The sequence below is a fragment of the Anser anser genome (assembly GCF_964211835.1).
Source record: "Anser anser genome assembly, chromosome: 1".
Classification (NCBI taxonomy): Eukaryota; Metazoa; Chordata; class Aves; order Anseriformes; family Anatidae; genus Anser; species Anser anser.
The window spans coordinates 16,373,412-16,396,599 of record NC_139720.1 but is presented as its reverse complement, the minus strand read 5'-3'; positions in this window follow the sequence as shown (position 1 = coordinate 16,396,599).

Below are 23,188 nucleotides of genomic sequence, written 5' to 3'. Positions count from 1 at the left end.
ACATCTTAAGAAAAACACTTTATACTTCAATCTTCATACTCCTAAAAACAAACACAGAAACAAAAAAACAACACAAACTATTCTGTAGGAAGCCAAGGAACTCAGAATGGCTTCTTCTCTTTTGTAAATGTGAAAGAATATGTGGAAGAGTATAGGAGTGAGATTAGAAGTGAGCTTCAGTGTTACTGGAAAAAAACAACTGCGATTCTAAGACAAAAACATTTGTGAAACAACCAAAATAGTAAGTCTGAATTTGTGATGAGCATATATATATTCCCTGCTTCTTCTTCAAGCATTTGTTCAGTAATTCTATTGATTAACATCCAATAAACACATTTTTTTATTTTTTTTTTAATCCTGGCTGCTGTCAAACTGTTTCTTTCAAGAGCTGAAAGAAGGCATCGAACTTAGACAAAACTAAGTCCTTTCTGATAGCTGAACATAGCACTGAAACAATGCCAGTATAAAATGTAGTTTGAGAATCATTACATCTTTCTTTCCTGTCTTTGATTCTTATACTCTCTCTTTCTTTGCTGCTGGTGGTTATTTTAATCCAGTGACCAAAGACAAAACATTTAGCGTTTGCGGGGGCCAGTGTTATTAGCAGAACCATCAGCAAACACTATGGCTGAATGTAGACCACAGGCTTTAAAACCATCTGTGATACAGTGTGTTGATCATTCGTCTAGTATGAATTATCTTCTACAATTCCATAATTTTGTAGCCCACTTTCAAAACACACAAATACTGATGAAGCTCTGGTTTTGTAACAGTAAAGTCTAAAGGAGTTGTCTGACTCAGAGGTTAGACATAAAGAAGAAATCTCCACTCCTTCAAGGTTTTCACTTTAAACACTCTTTTTTCAAGGGCTTATATCTGCACTTCACAGGTGTCAAGGAGAATACGTTCATTAGTATAAAGTATCTAGGCCTGTGTATCAAAGCCTTTGAAATATATCCTTGATGTCTGCAAGAGAAAAGAGCACCTTGTCACCATGGCGTAAGCGTGAGGAAATTCGTGAGTCATCAGTGCAGAGACAGCAAATGATTTCACCATTTCTCTACGACGGCAGTTAGTACTCCATTTGTTTGTACACCTCGGTACCGATTCCATTATTCTCATTGCACTGTACTATCCTTATCTACACCAGAGCTGGCTGTGTAATCCATCACAGCACCTTTAGCACCAGGTAAAATTTCCTGGATTATTTCAAGCTTGCTTCCAGTTCATTTCAGGCCAGAAGAGACAGGTCATCATCAACAAAACCATAAAGCTCCTTCCTTCCACATCCTACGGAAAGCATTCTTCCGTAGCATAGTCATTCCAAGTTAAGTGGTGGTAGCATCAGTTCCTGTCACAGTTTTGAGTCTGTTCAATATCTCTTCAAAATAGCAAAGACCTCTGATGCACTTCTCAAAATCATCCAGGAGAAGTCATGTAATCCATTTCACATCTTACACTTGGTACTGTGTAGTCAGGTCTCTCCATCAATAAATAGAGAAATTTTAGATCTAGAAAACACATTTTCTGGATCTCATCTCAGAGTGAAGCATGTACTAAGGATCTCAAGTTCTAATCATGTGTCTTGGAGTACTTTTAGTACTGTTTTTTAGCAGCCAATGAAGGCAGATTACAGTTTAGATTTCAGTTTAAGGAATCATACTTTCTGAATGAAGAAATATTGATACACCTTCAAATGAGCCATAGGCCAGACTGATTTAATTTCTGGACAAGTTGCCAGAAACATGTAAGGATGTGTTTTAAGCCATTTTTCTAGAAAGACAACTCATCACTAGCTTATGGCAGCAGACAATTTCAGGTGCTGCTAAAGTGTTTAGTATGGCAGCAAGGATGGTGACAAAAAGATTGCATACAATTTATCTTGAGAAGTCTAAATAATAATCAATGGCTCTCAATGAGTATAAGATCAGGCAGCTCCAAAACGAAACCTCAGTATGTTTATCACAAGATCTTCTGAGCACTTATGAACAGTATCATAGAGTCATAGAATCATTAATGTTGGAAAAGACTTCTAAGATTATCCAGTCCAATTGTCCCCCTACCACCAATATTGCCCAATAAACCACGTCCCTAAATACCACATCTACCCTTTCCTTCGACACCTCCAGGGACTGTGACTCCACCACTTCCCTTGGCAGCTTTTTCCAATGCCTAAGCACTCCTTCTGAGAAGAAATTTTTCCTAATATCCAGCCTGAATATCTTAGATACAGATATTCTGTATCTTAACTTCAGAAGAGGAAATCTACTTCTTCCTCTTCCATCCTTTCCTGTGTTCTTGGACTACGCTTAAAAGATTGGAATTCTTTTTTCCATCCTTCCTGCCATGCCCACTCACCTCTAGGCCTTTCATATTTCAAAGAAATATCAGCTGGATTTGCATAAAATATGAGAGTATTACTAATCTTTTAGTAATAATATACTTAACAATTTCTTTCTCAGACTAATCTCTACCCACATTTTTTCCCTCAGCTTGCTTCCAGGGTGTTCATAAAATCACTGCTACCATTAGGAAATACAGCTTTGGAGGTGAAGTCTTTGTATATAAAACTTGCTTTGAGAATTAGCTAATTCAGAAGAAGTTAACACACTCAGCCTCTACAGCTAATTAGTATGTTCTCCACTGTATTTTCTTCACTGGAGCTAAGACAAATGCATTTTTTTCAGAAATAAAATATAAAATCATAGTAATTCTGAACTGAGGATCAGCAATACTCAAACTGCTACATTAGAACATCAGTCAGGTTGTGCCTCTCATTAATCACGCACATGACTTCTTCACATATTTCCTAACACCTCTCTTTGATGAGACTTCAGCTCACACTGTTTAGGGCATGGAGGAAAACAGTATCTCTGCCAAAATCAGCACAGACTGAATCTTTGAGTATAGACTGCACCACAGATTCCATCAGGGAGCACTGACTGATCTGTTACCTACTCGCAAATATTCAGACAAATGTGTGCACAACGAGAGTGATAACCTTGTCTAATCTGGGTAAGTGTTGTATCCACTGCCTATCAATAGTCACACACAAATACATAATCTGGATGATATATCAAGGTCACATATCATTTCTACTTCTGGCAGGGGTCTCAGTCAGGGTAACACTGTATATTCTAAATAGCCAGCAAGAAGCAAAACTAAACTTTTATGTCAGTTGCTTTTTTTTAGCAGTTTCTTTCATGAATTTGTCTGTGTAAGCCAACAGACTGGAATCTTAAAAAAAACTGCCGTTATACATGCCCCTGTAGAGTTTATTGCTTCATTTTTGGAAAAAAAAAAAAAAAAAAGAAGCAATTTTCTGTTTTTATTCTTTCAGAGATAAATGAAATTTAAGCATGTTGCCAAGTCCCTCCATGTCATATTTTTCATGTAGTTAGGCTTACAATGAAGTTCTGTCCCAAAATCATCTTGAAAGCTGTACTGGATTTTTACGTTTATTACTTCATTCACTTCTCAGTTCTTTTCTTCCCAAGATTACACTTTCTTTTTTTCCTGTGTGGAAGAAACCAACATATGCACTTTTTGCATAAATAGAACATGACCTACTACTTTCATAGAGGAAAAAACTTCACAGTTCCTTAGGGCTCTTTGTCATATTTGGTAGCCCACTGTTAGATGTGTAACCAGAAAGCTCGCACCTCTCCCACTCTATGGGATGCTATCGTCTGGAGCCTGGGAAGGGAAGGAATTGTGTCAGGAAAGTTTTGTGAAGTCGTGAGAGGTTATTAAACATCCTCTATTTTCCAGCTGAAAGGAAAATCTTCTGAGAGGATAACAGACTATCAGTACCATCGATAATATCAATTTGGCTTCTGCAATCAATTTTAAGTGTCAACCTGCAAGGACTCAAGCAACAGTAAGTAAAATACAGGAATACTGTTGAAACTCCCACTCTTATAATTACCAATTGTTATTCCTTGATAGGATCTTTAGGTTGGGTACTCAGTCTGGCAAAGCAGGAGTTGGTGTCTTTTATCTGTTGAAACACATTGGCTTTCACGTACAGAATAGGCCTCCAGCAGTAAGATCTTTACATTCAGATACTCCAAGAAAGTTTATTATTTTAGAGTAAATGCAATTTTCTGAGATACTCCAGAGATCTTGAAGAATTACAGTTACTGCATGGCAAAGTCGTCTTTTTCTGCCCATTTACCAGAAGCAAGCTTCAATGTGTAAACACTAAGTTTGAGAAACTGGTTTTAATCACTCCAGAACTATAGCACCCAACCACCAAGTGATAAATGAGGGGAAACAGCCTCAAGCTGCACCAGGGGAGGATTAGGTTGAATGTTAGGAGAAATTTCTTTACTGAAAGGGTTGTGCGGCACTGGAACAGGCTGCCCAGGGAAGTGGTTGAGTCACCATCCCAGGAGGTCTTCAAGAAACATGTAGATGTAGAACTTAGTAGCATGGTTTAGTCGTGGACTTGTCAGTACTAGGTTAAAGGTTGGACTAGATGATCTCAGAGGTCTTTTCCAACTGAATGATTCTGTACTTATGAACTAAATTTTCTTACTTTATAGCATTTATTTTGACTGCATTTCATAATAACAGTTATAGTCCCAGTTACCAAACATTAATTATAGCATGGGCTGATTTTGCATTATTAATGAACAATCAAAAAGACATTGTGACTTCTAGTAATTACATTTAGCAACTCACTGAAATATCTGGAGAGGAAGTAAATGAAAACTTCAAAGAGTCACTTCTCTTTCTTTCATGGAGATAGAAAAGGACCTATGATAGGCAAAGTGAAAGTTTTAAAAACATATTCCTTATTTTCCATAGCCATTTATTCCATCTTCCATGAATTTTAATTTTATATTATTTTCCATTACATTAAAATTCCTAAAACAGTTGACAGCATGTGAACTGCCTTTTGTGAACACTGCCCATCAGATTTTCCTCATTTCATGGCAACATTCAAGCAATTAGGGTTTTAATGAGGCAGAAAATTTGTAGCTCAAATAATGTAATGAGTTTGACTACCTTCCAGAACAACTATGGCACTAATGCAGGAATGCATTTAACCATATGCTTAAACTCACGACTGTGTTGTTGGACAGCAGCAGTCTTCCTGACAAAAGTGAGGTGTAAGACCACACTTAAAACTTTCTGAGTTTGGGTGATTTCTTGTACTATTTCCACAACCTTGTGAAAAGTACTAGTATGATGCTTCTGTTTTCTCACATCGCTTTCTGTTGTCTCAAAATACTTACTCATATTCACAGATGATTCAAATGAGCCCCGATCCATTACTTATTTTCAGTTTTAAAATATCACTTAAAGTTGCACAATATTTTTCAAATGGGAAGTAAATTGGATTCTGTTACTTAATAGAATATGAAAGATTAAACTGCATCATGTACCATGTTGACGACAGGTTGACCATGAGCCAGCAGTGTGCTCTCGTGGCCAAGAGGGCCAATGGGATCCTGGCATGCATAAAAAGGAGCGTGGCCAGCAGGTCAGGGGAGGTGATCCCTCCCCTCTACTCTGCCCTGGTCAGGCCTCACCTGGAGTACTGTGTCCAGTTCTGGGCTCCCCAGCACAAAAAAAGACAGGAATCTCCTGGAGACAGTCCAGTGGAGGGCCACAAAGATGATACGGGGCCTGGAGCATCTTCCCTATGAAGAAAGGCTGAGAGACCTGGGTCTGTTCAGCCTGGAGAAAAGAAGACTGAGAGGGGATCTCATCAATGTGTATAAATACCTGAGGTGTGGGAGACAGAGGGATTTGGCCAACCTCTTCTCAGTGGTTTGTGGGGACGGGACAAGGGGTAATGGCCACAAGATGGAGCCCAGGAAGTTCCGCACCAACATGCGAAAGAACTTCTTCACGGTGAGGGTGATGGAGCACTGGAACAGGCTGCCCAGGGAGGTTGTGGAGTCTCCTTCTCTGGAGATATTCAAGGCCTGTCTGGACGCTGACCTGGGCAGCCTGCTCTAGGGAACCTGCTTTGGCAGGGGGGTTGGACCCGATGATCTCTGGAGGTCTCTTCCAACCCCTACAGTTCTGTGATTCTGTGATTCTGTGATAGTCTGAACTGTGCTGGTGGCTGTCAGGGCTTCTAATTCCATATTTATCTGCAATAAATGAGAACCTTTTGTTTCTCTTCCTTTCAAAAAGGACTTGCCTTCTGGTAAAAGTATGTTCTTCCTGAAGTGATATCATGCACGTTATTTATCCAACTGTGGAATAAACATTCAGCCTCATAAATAAAGAACTAATTAGTTTGGGGCAATTGCCAGATACCAGCAGCATACATTCCAGAGCCACAGTAGCAAGGATTCCATGAACATTTTTATACTATTTAGGTAACCATAGTACAGTTGTGTTAAAGTTATTCTTCAAAAATATACTGGATAGCTGCCAGGACAACTAGCATTTGTCAAAGCTGAGACAGTAACATCATGAATGCTTCACTTTGTGAAAAAAATGCTCGCATAAATGCAAAGCTAAAGTAAATGCCCAATTTTAAAATATTCACATGGATTGTGCTCTTAAATTTCCTCAGAACTAAACTCAAAACTCCATAAAATAAATAAATATATATGTATAATTAATTTGGATAGTGGTTCTTCATTTCATGTTTATGCATTAGACATAGAAATTAACTATAAACACTGAAAAATTAAGTTTGTGAATTCTGAAGCTCTAAAAATCTAAATGAATGTTACTTTGTATGACTAAGAGAAAAAAATCAGAAAAAAAAGAGTGATTCTTAAATGTATTGGATGTCTAAATCATTGCAGAAAATTAAACATCCTAAGCCAAATTTGTCCTTATAAGAACTCAACAGAACAGAAATGAACAATGAACTAATTAACCCTCTTGAGTTTAACTGATGTTTCAGTACAAATTAATATTTTACTTTGAATATTAACTTCAGGTGCTTAGTCATTTACATTGTTCATGTATCTTTTCATTGTGATATAGTTAGCACAGCTGTATAGAGTTATACAGTACATTTAGAAGAAGACATTACAAAATACACTTTTAGTCCAGTTTGTGTGTTCCTAAGAAACATAACCTTTCAAAAGGTCAAGGCATTTTAAAACTTTGTACTTCTAAAAAGTTGTTTTTAAAAGTCTTTTTGACGAACATTATTCATGCTTCAGTATTAATCTTTATGAAGAACAAGCTTGAGCTCCTAAGACCAGACTCAATTCTTTACACATAATTTCTGAAGATGTACGAATCCTGTCACTTAGTCCAATTTTAGCCTTACAGCATACCTTGTTCCAAGAACCAGCCCATGAATTCAATACCTGATTAAATTCCTCTATTACCCAGCATCAGATGCCTAACACAGCCCTTATCCTCAGTGCCACCTAGATCCCAAGAACTGGACCATGAACTGTGCATCTATATCTGTGCATCGGAAAGGGTCACGTTCAGTTATTGTTGAAATGCGACCCAGCACTTCTTTCTTAAGTCTTAGCTCTGCCAGTAATCCTAAATTTAATTTCTACAATCCTAACCCTTGCCTTGGCTTAGCATTGGCTGAGAAGGCACTCTCACCACAGAAACTCAGTACAGCAAGGAAATTTTTGGAGTCATGCTTCAAAACTTACTTTATCAACCCCTTTCAAATCAAAAGCATGCTTTACCTAACAGTTCTATGATTCCAATATGTAGCTGTGCTGACCCTAATCTATATTTAGCCATGAATTAATAGTCCTTCCTAGTAGAGAATCTACATGAAGCAAGTTAGGTATTCTTTATTCTTATCTAAAGCTTAATCTGACCTTTTAAACTCAGTAACTTTTATTTTACTTACCGCAGTAGCTGTCTGTCCAACTTTAAATCTAACAGAAACCTGAAATACGGCTTTACATCGTGAGGCCGTCTCAGCATGATAGCTAACTTAGCAGGAAAATCACCATTTCACATTGTCCAAAAAGTGGCAACGTGCTGTTCTGATCGCAGAATCATACGATCATTTAGGTTGGAAGTGACCCCTGATCATCTAGTCCAACCTCCTGCTCTCAGCATGCAGCCACCGCCTCTTTCAGAACAGCTTGATGTCTCAACACAGCCCTGTGACACAAGATGTGGATTTGAGCTTCCAGGCTTAGGAAGATAATGGATATGTTTCAGTTTGAAATCACCGCACTTGTACACAGAAGACAGGAGAGAAAGATGCATTTCATGATTTACAGGAAATGTGAACCTTATTCTGTCCTTGAGATACCAAATATTCTGGGGTAGTGCAACATGCAGCAAAATCCTTCTGTCGTGGAGAGCGGTGGGATCTCAAACACAACCTTGTTTTCAGTATTTCTTATAAGCTAATTCTAAATAGCTTGTCTTTTCCAGGTGTCTGTATGCTCCATTTAAGAAGTGTGGACTTCTAACAGAGGCTTCAAAATTCTCTTCAGGGGCAGAATCCTACGATATAGACACTTCAAGAAGTAACTTTTAGGTACCAAAGTCTTTTCTGGACTTGGTACTTAAAATTCTTTCCTGTCTAAAGTAATGCAATAAGTATGAAACAACTAGATCACAGCAGAGTGCTGAAGAATAATCAGCATACAGTTATTATTAGTAGTTCTCTGAATTCCCTTTGTGCTCTGCACTGTCTTAGCACTGGAATTGTTCCTGCCTCAAAGAGATTAAATTAGGCTAAGGTTCAACATGTGAATTTTAAAGATAACTGCAGAGGATGGGCAACAAAGATCACACAGAAAACAAATAATGCCAGATAATTACTTCTATTGATAAAATCAGTGAATGGGGACAATGTAACGTAATATATCCAGATTTCACTAAAAGATTTGATATAATTTCTCACCAAATGATGTGTTGATTAAAAATTAGCACTATACAAAATGAATGCAGCACATGCAAAAAAGATTATGACTCAGAAAATAATTCTAAAGAGCATTTATAATGGCGTGTTTGGGGATCAGTGCTGTTCAATGCATTTATCATTTACTGGGAAACTTCACAGATAAAACATAATGGAGACCATTAATAAGGAAAAAAAGATTAGTCCTATCAAGTGATTGGGATTTTATGGTAAATCGGGTTCCCTGGAATAGCGGTAAAATGCAACTAAATGCTAACGTTCCTCTAAGAAGCAAAGGTACAGGTCATGCACGTAATATGCAGAGCTTTGTTTTAGAGAGCAGAATTTCAGGTGTGGAACTGGAGACAGGATGGACAGCAGCTGTAAAGAATTTGTGGTGCGGTACAATAGGAGACGTTGCCTATAGCCCCTTCCCCAGACACTTAAGACAGGATTTTTTTTTCCCCTGGGCAAACAATATTTTGCACACATGATTTTAAATAATAGAAAGTTTTAAAGGATTGGTGAGTAATAATTTGCAATACACAAAACACTGGCTTCACTCCGTGCCACCAGCCGCAGCCCTCCTCCTTCAGCCATGCCCCACTTTTCACCTGGTTACGGGCTGTCAAGCTGATCTCCCAAAAGACAGAGCGTGGCTGGTGCTGCACCAGCTCCAAGGGTCACTGCTCTGTTTCGGGAGGAGCCAGAAAGGATTTCTGTCCCCCGGACCTCGCAGCAGCAGGTGGCTGCTCGTCCCCCTCACCGCAGCTCGGCCAGCTGTGCTCCTGCCAGCTGTGCAGGCTGTGCAGGCTGCTCCTCCCCGTCACCAGCAGGCACGGCGGCTGCTCAGCTCCCTCGGCTGCAGCTTGCTCTGGAGTTTCACTGAATTATTTCACAGAGCATTCCCCGAAGTGTCTCTTTGCTCTTAGGGAAGGCTTGGTGGTGCACAGGAATGCGGTGGAGTCATCGCCACAGCGAGGAGAGTCCCCAGGTAGTGTCTGAGAGAAACCTTCAGTCCCTCTCCTTGGGTTTCCCTGTCAACTCTCTCTACTTTGTCAATTGTACTGTAAATTTGTAGAATCACCCAAGCTTCTCTCAACCCTATACCTTAGCTGATTTTAACAAAAATGCTCTAAATATTACAAAATGCTCATGAATTCTAAGTCTGTTAAGGTGTGACATGTTGGCTGCTATAGGCAGCAGCTCCTCTTGTCCTACAGGTGCTTAGGGAGAGCACATTCTGCACAAAAGCCTGCTGCTCCCAAAGACAGCCATACTTCTCTCCACAGATTCAGGCTTATCCAAGCACTGAAAAAAAAACCCACAATTGATTATCCAAGCACTTATCCAAGCACTGAAAAAAAAACACAAATAGTTCCCCGTGCTTGTATTTAACACAACAAGCAGCAAAACTACCCCTTTAAACAATGCTTCAGATTGTGGGGTTCTCCTGTGGAGTATTAGCTCTGCAAGAAGTAGTCCTAGAGATGGTTTTCAGCAGCATCACTAAAGTAGTTACAGCATCGGGGTTTTTCTATGTGTAACATTCACTGCAGGACCGAAGCAATGGGGGAAGAGCAACCTTGTTAGGCCACATCAGTAAGACTGATCGCTTGCCTATTTTTGGCTGATTGTCAGAGCAAGATTAAGGAGCCAGTTACCCTACAAAACATTACAGCTGACCTTTAATCTGCACCCTGCAGTAGTCTTAGAGAGCACTTAGCTGAACCAAACCAGACAGACGGGCATTGCTGTCTTACCTACGGGATGCAAGTATCTCCCAGATTTAGCGCTTTAACGATTTGCCTTGTTCTTCACTTATTCAGATTACTTTTATTTAAAAGCTCCTTTTCCAAAGAACTTCAGAAGACAGAGATGACTCTAAAGCTAGTGTAAAGTAAGCTACTTTATCCTTGTCGTTGCTTTTTCAGTGTTGCGATCTCCACCATCTTTCCATGCATTTTGTAATGAAAGACCGTGTATGGAAGACTGTGGCCCACTCACCTGCTCTGCAAAGCCAGTTTGCCTGGGGACTTCCAGGGACTGGTTCCTGGGAAGCACAGCACCCTCTCAGGAAGGAGCCCTCCTTCCTGCACTCCGGTAGGGAAGAGCAATCAGTCAGTTTGGCAATCCGATTGCAGTCCAGTGCCCAGTGATCTGAACAGCTGCCACTTAGAAGCAGTGGAAACTCCAGGGATGGAAATCATCCCATCTGGGATCGGATGTCCACAGAGCAGGTGTGCACCTGGGGCTGGCTGGCCAGGTGCCTGCCGTGACCAACGAGCCCCAGCAAATGCTAGCCATGGCATCTCCACGCCTGTGCTGCAGATACCTAAATTTAAATTTAAGCAGGAAAAATCTCACTCCCTTTTTCTTCATTTCCTGTATTCAATAAGACCAAAGAAAGTTTAGCACGTACCAATAAGCCCATAGCGGTTTCTAGTCCTAAATGGTACAGAACAAATAGCATTAAGAAAAACAACTGTAATAGGTTTGACTTGTTAAACATATGCAAGCATCGGTTGCATAGGAACTACCACATAAAAGTCATTGTAATTATGTCAGTGATAATAACAACTACAGGGAAGATTAATTTCTTACTGTCTCTAAATTAGCATCTTCTATTTTCTAGAGGTGGAAAAAGAAGAAAGCGTGGAGAAAGCATTCGGCTTGAAGGAGTGGATTTTGAGATCTACTTATAATAAGATAATTATTGCTTTTTAAGGTTCAGCAGGAGATATACTTATTATGTTTAATAATGGCTCTATTAAGAACACAGAGCCAAATAAACAACAGTCTCCTGCCTCACAGGATTTACAATTAAAGGGTGCGATCTGGAACAGTGAAAGAAGGAACAGCAAAGTAGGCAAAAGTGAGAGATAATCTGCTCTGCTTGAAATCCTAACACAGCAAAACAAAAGGCTATTAAAAAATATCTGAAGTAGGTTAATGAAACTATGCCACCAGTACCGGTAATGCGTACAGCAGCTTAAATTTTACAAACCTGTGAGCATCATCAAAGCAAAAGTTGAAGTCGTGTTTAAAAGGATATCCTTCACAAAGCAGAGTTTTAGCAGTTGCTGGTTTGACCTCTGCACTTCAAAACAAAGTACCATAATAGTCTTATAAACATAAAATTAGGAATCATAGAAGTTGATATGCTATCCCAGAGAAATTAGCATTAGCAGGCTAAGCTCATAAAGAAGACGGAGGAACGCTGTGTGAAGTAGGAGTATTTTAACACTCCGTTGGGAGATCTGGGCTCACACCACCTCTCCAGCAGCTGGGCTGACAGTTTTTCATATTTCTGTTATAGATGAGGTTTCTGAAGGGAAAAAGGCAGAGCATTTTATCAGTCCTTCCCGGTGGGCAAGGGTGGGCTCAGACAAAAACAAAAACCCCGAACCTCTCTGTAAATATTTGTTTTTTCTGATTTTTTCCTCTTCTCCATCCCCCACCATTTTTATTAATTTGTGAGGAAAACTGCAAACTGAATTTTCAAGCTTTATGAGCTCCTGGGCTAAATTTGTTCTTGAAGCTAATGTCTGCCTTAGAAAGCAATACAATGCAAAGTGAAAGGCTAGGGACTGAAGAGCCAACATCTACCCTATATGCTTTATGGTGGATTTAATTCCATGTAGCCTGAATGCTCCTTGAGGTTTGGAGTCCACCGTGTGCTATCCTGGAGCACCTGTTCTGGTTTAGCTTGGGGTGAAAGAAATTCCCTTTGCATGCTCCTGGACCCACGTGCAGTAACTGGGTCCTCATCTGAACTACAGTGCCGATATAGGTGCACCTTCGTCATATACATCTCCTGCAGAGGAGTCAGTAGCAATTCTGTAGATGACCCAAAATATCAAATTTAACCCTTCAGACAATTTGAAATTAAGAATGCAGGCAGATATTTTATATAACATTGGTTTCATAATCCCCTTTTAAATCCTAAATAAAACATCCTGTTATTCTAATGTTATTGCCAGCTTAACGTGAACATTTAACGTGCAAGTATATTTTATGAATATATAAATAGCTACTTTTTCAAAACAAGCCTCAAATGTGTAGCTGCAGGTGATTCACTAAGAAGGAAATTCAGAAGCACTTATAATACATTAAAAAAAAAAATTGTCGAAGAAGTTTACACAAAAGCAGGTTCATCCACATATGAAAGAGTTCTTGAAGACATAGCAGTCATCTTCCAATTGTTGCTTCGTGGTTTGAAGTTCCCCTTAGAAGCTGAAAAACGGAAAGCATCTGTCTCAGATAGGCAAAACAGCTCCAGGCCTCCCCCAGTAAGCACTGTTTTTACTTCCTTAGCTTTTCATCTACATATTAATTCTAGACATTGTGGGTTGGAGTTTTTCTAACGCCTTCTCCTTTTCTAGCCTCTGAACCTTTATGATCACATGAAGCATTAAGAAACAATGAAGTGCTGCGTAGTTTGTGCACTACATTATTTTCTTTTATGCATTACTAAAAATAAGAAAATAAAATCGTTTCTCCTCTGCCATAAAGTACAGTGCCTCTGGCTCCTTGATCTAAAAACCTATCATAGAATCATAGAATATCCTGAGTTGGAAGGGACCCATAAAGATCATCCGAGTCCAACTCCTGGCACCGCACAGGTCTACCCAAAATTTTAGACCACGTGACTAAGTGCACAGTCCAAACACTTCTTAAATTCAGACAGGTTTGGTGCAGTGACTACTCCCCTGGGGAGCCTGTTCCAGTGTGCGACCACCCTCTCGGTGAAGAACCTCTTCCTGATGTCCAGCCTAAACCTCCCCTGCCTCAGTCTGACACCATTCCTGTGGGTCCTATCACTGGTGATTACGGAGAATAGGTCACCTGCCCCTCCACTCCCCCTCACAAGGAAGCTGTAGCCTGCGATGAGGTCCCCCCTCAGCCTCCTCTTCTCCAGGCTGAACAGGCCAAGTGACCTCAACCGCTCCTCATATGTCTTCCCCTCTAGGCCCTTCACCATCTTCGTTGCCCTCCTCTGTACACTCTCCAACAGTTTAATGTCCTTTTTGTACTGTGGTGCCCAGAACTGCGCACAGTACTCCAGGTGAGGCCGCACCAGCACAGAAGGAAGCGCTCTTTTGTCTTTACCAACTTGGCAAAAAAGAGAGGAACATTGTGTGTATCTTAAATTTTTGTGCAAAGTTTTATATATTTTACATGTGCATATATATAGACCCAGTAATTGCCATGCTTTTTATCCCAGCTTTCACAGAATTATTCTCCAGTATGCACAATCAAGAGGTGAAAAAAAAATATCAACACCTTTTCAAAGGGCAGAGAATTGTGTTGCTTTCCTTCTTGCTTCTTCTGAATTTTTATTTAAAAAGACCAATATTTTATCCCAGCTTAAAAATGGGTTTTTAACCTAGACATTTAGAGACCTTTTAGGGATGATTGGAGTACTGTCATGGCATAAGAGTGTACCATAGAAGTATTACTAATCTGAGATGTGGGCTATAGAAGGAAAATACCCCAAAATGATGCTATTACTGTTTGGACAGGATGGTCATCAGGGCCAACATTTAAAGGAAGAGGCTCAGATAGACTTAGAGCAGGAAACCATGGGAAGGCTGAGCAGATCCCTGTGATCACCTCGGGATGAAGACAGGCTCTGGAGAAGGCAGCTGACAGGACATTTCTCATGACTGTTTTGTTATTGGTTATTCAGAGATCACAGGTGCCCCTTGAAATAAATGTCTGACTTGATGGACATCTTGTAGTCTAATCACTCCTGAAGATGAAAGGAATTGAGGGGATATCAAAGAGTAAAAGTATGGCAAAGAATAGGAGTAAATATTGAGCAGCCTTTCTGCTGCAGCCAGGAGTGCGTTTGGTAGCATCCCAGAACACCCAGTGCTCGGCGGTCCTTGCTTTGTCACCAAGCACGGTAACATCAATGAGAAGAGTTGTATTTCACAGCACTTTTCCATTTGACAGGAAGCTCCTTCACGCACCAAACAATCCCTGGATCCGCAGGAGTTTATACAAGGTCAGTGGCACGCTCCAGGTGATCACAGAGTTCTGCTCAGTCCTTTCTGTGAGCCTTTCTCTGTAGTGCCACTCTGCTACAACCTCCGGAGACCCTGTTACTGCTACGAGGTCTACCTAATCCCTTCTGGGTCACTAGGAGAAGCCTTCCCACCTGTCCCAGGCTCGGTGCAGCTCAGAGTAGCTCCCAGGCCGTGCTCCTGCTGGCTGGGGCCCCTTCTGTGCTCCCAGAGCTGCTCCAGCCGACTGTTTGGTTGCCCTGAGGGAAGGAAGGCCGCCTTCCTCCCCTCCTCATGGCTCTCACCCAGCCTCGAGCTCAGCAGCCAGGGCAGGGCGCAGGAGCAGCTGGGGAATCCCAGCCTTGCTGTTCAAACAGGAGTATCTGCCCAGGTTTCACAGGCCTTCCTCAGTTTATGGGGCGATCTCAAACAGGGGAGGATACCAGAAAACTCTGATGTACATTTTTTCCCTTTGAGATGCTGACAGAGACAGTGGCTGACACAGCCAAGGCATGACCCAGGAGCATTGCTAGGGCTTTCAGGGGCAGCGTTTTGCATCTGCAACAAGGTTTAACCCCTATAGTTTTTAACCCATTTGCATTTTGGTGTGAGCACAGTGATGGGAGCCCAGATCTCCAGCCCCCTGCACCTGCAGGTCTGGCAGCCCAGAAGCCGAGGTACCACTTCAGGTCCGGGCCTTCCACCCTGGTGGGATCTTGTGCCTGGGGACGTCCCCGGGAGGCTGCGTTCTCACTTGGGTCGTGGTGCTGAGCACTGCTGTGTGACCGTCCCCATGTCCACCCTGCCACCACATCTCCGGCCTGGTGTACCTGGGCCTCACGCTCACCTTCCTCCGTCACACCAGTGGTCAAGCGTGGCTTGCCGGCCTGCCCCAGGCCATCTGAACGGCAAGTAATCCCTGTATAAGATGGCTCCGAACTGCTTTAATTTCCAAGGAGATTCTGGGAACACCTGGAGACAGGAGAAGATAAGTAGCAGAACCTACAGAATGAGTTAAACAGTCCAAATACATTACACATCAAAACTTACCAATGGACTGATTGTATCAATGGCATTTTGTGATCTTTCTAACTGGGTGGAGACCTCCAAAAGCACTGATTTGTCATGGAAATTTTAATGTTTTGTGAAAACCTACAAAACACCCCTTTCATTATTCATAATTGCAAAGCCAAGAGTGATTGCTGTGATCAGTTGGTATGACACGGGCTAAGGATACGGTTAGAAAAATCCTGAATTATTGAGCAAGAGTCTTTCTTTCAGAAAAGCATTCACTTCTCATTTAAAAACCTCTGCCACAGGAAAATTCACCACAGCTTATGACAAGCTGTTCCAACAGTTAAATGTCAGCCTTGAAATTTGTCTGGTTTCATTATAAGACATCGAATCTTACCTTTGCTAGTTTAAAGAGCTTCTGTCACCAGATTTCTGCCCCTGTGGTTACAGGGAGACTCTCATGGGCCACAGATCTCTTTTGGCCCTAAAGCAGAGCTCCTTTGTGCTCTCTTTGGAAGACCCATTTGCTAGTCCTTCAGATGTTTTTGTGGTTTTGATCTGCATCATCTTTTCTTTCTTTTTTGTTTCAGTATATTCCATGAATTTCTGACACTAGGACGGGACACAGCGTTCCAGCAAGATGGTACCAGTACAACACACAAACGAACTATGACATCTCTGCTTTTACTGATCTGTATACCTGAGACTGCTCTACCTCTTTTTTGATTAAAAAAAAAAGAGGTAGAGCAATCTCTAAAAGAGAGGTTGCATTGGGAACTCATTCTCAGGTGGTCATCCAACAGAATTCCAAATCTTTTTCAATATCTATTTGCTCTAGCAATGTCCCATATGCTTTTTTACTTTCTTTATTCGAAGACATAAAATACTACATTTGAACACATCAAAAAGTGTTTTTGTTTGTTTGTTTTATTTTATTTTTATTTTGTCTCTGAGCAGAGCCCTCTGTGCATGTCTCCTTCATTTACTTTGTGCTACTTTTCTTGGTGTAACTTGTTCAGTCTACAGCCATTTTTTCATGTTATACAAAATTGGTATGAAGGTTTAACAAAAATTAGCAGCAGGATCCTTTGAGATGAAGTCTAAAATTGCTCACTGTAAATAAAAAATCGTAAATATACATGAAGTAGTATGGAGGATGTTTGCTTCTTCTTTCTGTGCAGAAGTGAAGCCTAATGGCATACTCTTAGTTGTCAGTGTACACTGGCTATTGATTTTCGTTGTTCACTTTATGGTTTCATAAGGAAGGAGCCTGCAATTAACTGGGTTTTGAAATACAAATTAAGGTTTTCCCTTTACATTTCAACTCCTTCAGGTTCTGAAGGACTTGGCTGGTGCATTTTATAGCTAACAAAGGCAGGCTGGAGAAAGAAGCTGACTACAGACACTTTTAAATCCCAGCCAGAGAAGTTGATACAGATCTTCTTCTCCACTGAAGATCTATATCTGTAATAAATTTACTCCACCTAGACCAACACTTGGGAAAGTTCATGTTTAATCTAATCTAATCTAAAAAGACGATAAAATATTTGGCTATAGATTCTTGGATCCAGTTCATATCTCTTGTAGCACCTGCTCCATATTTTTTGTCAATGTGTTTATCTTTTTCTCAAAAACAAAAAAGAAATTGTCAGGATGGGAAAGAACATGAAATACAACCAGAACTTAAAAAAAAAAAGAAAAAAGTAGATCTAAAATTACACCTGCAGAACAATGCTGAGAGGATAAATAGCTAGATAAACACATGCATGCGCACACACAGCAACACCATTTTTCTTTGATGTCTCTAATACAAATGCCTACCAAGGGCTGTCTTGCTTACTTTTATGAAATAAACGTGTGAAATCAGAGCCCAGGGTAGATGTATTACAGACTGGTGATTTCCTGTTGTGTTCACTGATGCTACAAGGAGCGAGGTAACAAAGAAATAAGGTCCAGGTTGTAATACAAGCCTGAACAGCATATTGATGCTGGTAGGAGTGCATTTTTCTGCTCTTATTTCATTAAGAAGTATATGAAATTGCAGGGTTAGTCACTGATTTCACAGAATACCAGTGAGTATCAGCTGCCTTCAGACGGTGATCCAGCAAGGGCTCTCTGTGGAGGTGACATCTCTCCTATTCAGCCACATCAGCGCTCGAGCTCCCACACCAGGCTCCTCTCTCACCATTTGTCACCTTTTCCCCGCACTGTGAGGCAGATTAGAGACAAATCCTCCTCACTAAAACACACACACACCCCAAAACAACCCAAAACATCACCATCACCCCCAGGCAGGCTGCTGACAAGTCTGCTTTCTGTGGTGTTCAGCATTAGCTCTGTCCCTGCATTTTGCCATGGTAAGGAGCTAACACCCTCAGCCGGGTGGCTTTTTTTTTCAGTTTGGGGGGAAAACTGGGAGCAGAGGTGGGTACATCTCTGATGCAATCTTTGCACAGAACAGACATGAGGGGTTGGATTCTGCACAGGATGGGTCTGCTTTACTTTTCCCCATCTATCCTACACTGTCAAGCCATCCGTGTCAAGCTGCTCTGAGCACTTTGCTGCAGAGCTGTGTCACACAGACAAGGTCCTCTGGGTCCACAGGTTATGCAGCAAGTACTACTTTAACTATGTTTTATAGTCCTGTGCAAGGAGGATGGTTGTCAAATCCATCGCCTCAGATCAGCTTTCACTCCACAACCCATGTTCTGCCCTTCCAATTCAGCTATGCCTTTGTGTAGCGTCTTCCCCAGCTCCTTCCCACAAGAGCTGATGAGTGAGCTGCTTTCTCTGCGCTGTGCAGAACAGACATGTTTCACAGCAGACCTTGCTGCAGCCAACAAAAGTTCTGGTGAGACCCAGGCCTTAAATTTTCTCTGCAAGACCCAGCCCTCTTTGAGAAAGCAACCTTTTACCAGTCAGACAAAACTGTGTTTGTCTTCCTGCAGCTAGCATAAACCAGGGGAATTTACTTCTATACTGCGGGCCTGGCTAATTCAGAAGAAATGCGTTCTGGTAAAAACACCTGACATGGGTGAAATCTTTGACATGGAGTGGTCTAGGACTGATAATTGAGAAAATCAGAAATTCCTGTTAAAAGACTTTCACTAGCGTTAGTAGAATAAGAGAATCGTAGAATATCCAAGTTGGAAGGGACCCACAAGGACCATCGAGTACAAATCCTGGGTCCCCAAAGGACCACCCATAGAAATAAAGAAATAAAAAATCAGATCATGTGTCTGAAAGTGTAATAAGTGTAGTAGATTGGTGAACAGTTTCCCACTGAAAAGGAAACAGTGGTTGATAATTTTAAGGGATGGCAGACTGTGGCGGAGACCTTCCACTGCAGAATTTTGGAATCCGGATCTGGGAACAGACCAAGCATTTCCACCAGCAGTGGGGTTTTCTGTACTTTTTGCAATAGTGGGAGATAGGAACAGGAAGAGTCATCTTAAGAAGCCTAAAATGAAGGATAACCCTGCCTACAATGCTCTGAAAGGAGCTTAACTGCTGGGAGAGGGAGAGCTGGTCCTAGCAGCCTACACTGGATGCCAGTCCCTTCCCAAACTCCTTACTAGAATACCTGTTTACTATTAAAGCTCTTACGGCTGCAAATTGTGACTCAGGTTTCTTATAGATAAATATCAACGAAGGTAAAAATAGTGCTTTAGCTCAGAGCTAAAAGGGTGTGAACTGCTGAGTTCATGAAGCCCCAACTTTGCCATAATGTGCATCTCTCCTGGTGTATGTTGAAGGAGAACCAGTAAATGGCTATTATACATGGAAATAACAGTGGCTCTACATACCATGAGATGGAGCTTCTCATGGTCTTGGGAGATCATTCTGCAGCCAGAAACAGCTGAATTGCAAAGCAGACGTGTGTGACCCCAGCTCATGGCGAGCTGTGTTTCCCATAGATGTTCCTGACAGACCCACATTGCTTCCCCCAGAGCAGGGCTATGTGAATTGGGCTGGCTGTCCAGATGTTCAGTGTATTGTTTGTTTATGGTGATATTCATTAACTACTATTGATAATTTTATTTGATGAATACTGAATTGCAAATATTACATAGGAAAAGAGCAGTCATCAGGTGTGTAAGCAACACTTTAATGACTAAATGCTTCTTTACATAAAACCAAAGATCAATGTCTGAGAGCCAAGGATATCAGTGTTTTCTGAACATTTTAGTAAACTGCGATGTTCAGAGGCCGAGTAAGTGGGGCAGAAATCCATAGAGTGAGTTTCTGTGAAAAAAAAAGACACAAAAATAGTCAACAATTTTGTGTGAACTTAGTAAAGACCAACTTCAAAACAAGAAGGGAGCTTAGTCCTTTATGATTCCCTTAACAACATCTGGTAGACAAGACTGAGTTGTTGGCAGTATGCATCTTTCTACTCCAGTATCCAATTCAACATCCCTTTTAGAAATTCAGTAACATCTTAAAATTAATTAATAACATGAATTAAATATGAAATTATAGATACAATATCTATCCTGCTCTGTCTGTTCAGTGTTAAATTTGTTGTATTTTATGCTATGCAATTTCCGTTTTTAGCACTTCAGTTTTATCTTTATGTTTCACAACCAATAATCTCTTAAAATGCATGATATCCGTGTGAATCTCTTAACTATTTCTTTGCCCTTCCACATATTGATGTTAATAGGACTCTAACAGTCGAAGCTTAGATCACTTCTTCAGTGTGATATTTTCATAATTCCTCAAAAACAGTCCTCCACCACTACTTGGTAAGCAGAAAATCCACTTCTTGAATGATTTGTCTTTTACTCAAATCCAGAGCCAGTTCCAGCCAGAAATACTGCAACTCCACCCAAACATTAACCAAAAAGCACAGAGCAGACAGAAAGGCTGCCCCAGACTGTGCTGCTGCTTCCCAGCAGAGAAAAAGGAGAATCTTCCCATGCACAGATCGTTTTGTTTTCAACATGAGCCTGGTCCACAGAAGAACTCCTCCAGCATCCCTGCTGCAGTTGCAGGGGAGTGTCTGAGGCTCTTAGGGTACAGCGCTCCAGCGGAAAAAAAAAAGATAAACAGTCCTAATAATAGGAAGATTCTGGGATATTACACATGTCAGGGTAGCACTGCATGAACTGGAGAGAAAGAAGTGGCTTATTACTAAGCAAACTGCTTCTATTTATATACAAATAACTATGGCTCAATTATGCACTTAAGCACTGCTTTTAGGCAATTTTGCTTTCTGTAAACCAAAAGCAATATAGTAGAAGTTACTTTCTGCTATATCCCTTCAAACAGACTGTAGTCTTTGTGCTTGTTAAACTATTATGCGGTATGTAATCTCATTAAGCCTGTGAGAAAGTGGCAAATTTGCCCTTTAGAATTCATTATTTTTTTAATTACATGGGTTGTAATTTTTCAAGATCTAAACCCTGGCTGCTAACGCTTTTTTTTTTTTTTTTAATAGAATGTCTAACACAAGAGAGGATTATAGGTAATGGCATTAAAACAGCTGTAAAGGAATGGTGGGAGAGGTTTGGCTGAATCTCTTACAGTTGTGAGAGGAATATATTTAGCTGGTTTAGGTTACTGTCTGACTTAAGTAAATTTTGTGCAGTTTGGACCTACTACAGCAGTCTGGTAGCTTTTTTCCCTGTTATCTGAAGTGGTTCTTAAGCCACAGAGATCATCTGTTGTGCTTTGATCAAGTTTTAAATGATACTTCCGTGACAAGCTTTTTACTCTTTCTTGATCATCTTTTTATGTTCTGCTGTTAGCATGCAGTTATCTTCTGGATTTCTGAGATTGGTGCCTTCAAGCATATCTCAATGGAGTGTTTTCTTTACCCTGCCACATTTATGTTGCTTTCAGCTTGCTTAGAGGCAGTTTGGCTGTTAAACAATTTCTTCCCTTGAGGCAACACTGATTACTCTTATTTATGACATCGTCTCTGAAAGTGAGTTTATTTTTTTTATGATTCTCCATGGCAGAAATTTATTCTCAGCAATTTTCTTCCTTTACAGATTTCTTCAATAAAGTAAATGTTAGAACCAGGTGCATATAATGGGGATCCCACTTTGGTTGCAAATAAACTTAAATCGTTAGGCCGAGTAGGCAGAGTAACAAAAGACGTGATATCCACTGCTTGTTGCCTCAGCTACGTACCTTTGACTGAATGATGAGCTAGTGGTTAGGGTTATAGAGGGTTAGTGTTGGGAGTTCCCTGGGTGCAGACCAGTGCTCAGATGTGAGTACCACATGCACACATGTGGTGCAAGACCCACTTCAGCTTGGTGGCATGTAAGGGACAAGTAACAAGAGCCAGTGTTGCTCTTTTTGTCTGTTCTGATGTGGAAAACAAAATTGTGACCACTGAGTCCACGACTGCGGTGTGTTAGGGATGTCCAGTCCATCCCCATGGGGTGTCTCCTTGCAGGTGCTAAAGGAGCAGCGCGGTACAAGCAAGTCATGCATTCGGACCTGGGACAATGACGTTGGACAGGTGGCTTCCCACTTTCAGACAGTGAAACTGCGACTGGTGACTCGCTGCTTTGATAGTTTCCTTAGGAATTCAAACATATGGCAGAGATTTCCCTTTCTTTCCTCTGACAACAGGGAGATGCTCATTAGAGCCAGCTACAGCGCATTCATTTTTGGACACTAAGTACTTGTACAAAAATACCTCTACCATTTCTTTTCAGTAGCTGATAAATATCTTTGTCAGGTCTTCTCATTTATCGGAATGATAACAATGTCCATCAAACAGCTAACTTCTCTCAGTTTGTGGAAATGTGTCTTCTTTCCATTATTTCGTTAGCTTAAAAAACTTGTGTGAGTGGCAGACATTGAGTGACAGAGAGAAAGAGAGACTGTGTGTGCAATAGCAAAGACGAAAGTTTCCTGTAACAGCTCTTTCTCTTGATTTGTTTCTTTTTCCTAAAACTCAGACTGTTGTACCAAGAATAAATGCCTGCTTATACTTGGAAACATAAAGGGTCTGGATGAAAAACTGCTACTCATTGTCTCTTCCCATTCCCCCTAGATTTTTCATAACCCCTCAGCGCAGCTCTTACCCCACTCAGCTCATAGGAGAAGGTATCTCTATGGATGGTTCTTCCATTCAGAGTGACAGTGTGAGGTCTCAGTTTCAGGCCCAGAATTGTTATTTTGTTGTACCTCAGAGAGTCAGCCCCCCGGTAGCCGTTTTTAAGTATTTCTGTCTTCAGTTTGCCCTGCAAAAGGCCACACAGGAAATTTTAGGACCATCACAACTCTTTGGAGTTGACTTACTGGTACTGTGACTGTTGTAGTCTCAGTTTTGTCAGCCAATGTACAGAAAGCCTTCCAATGTAGACAATACAATCTGAGA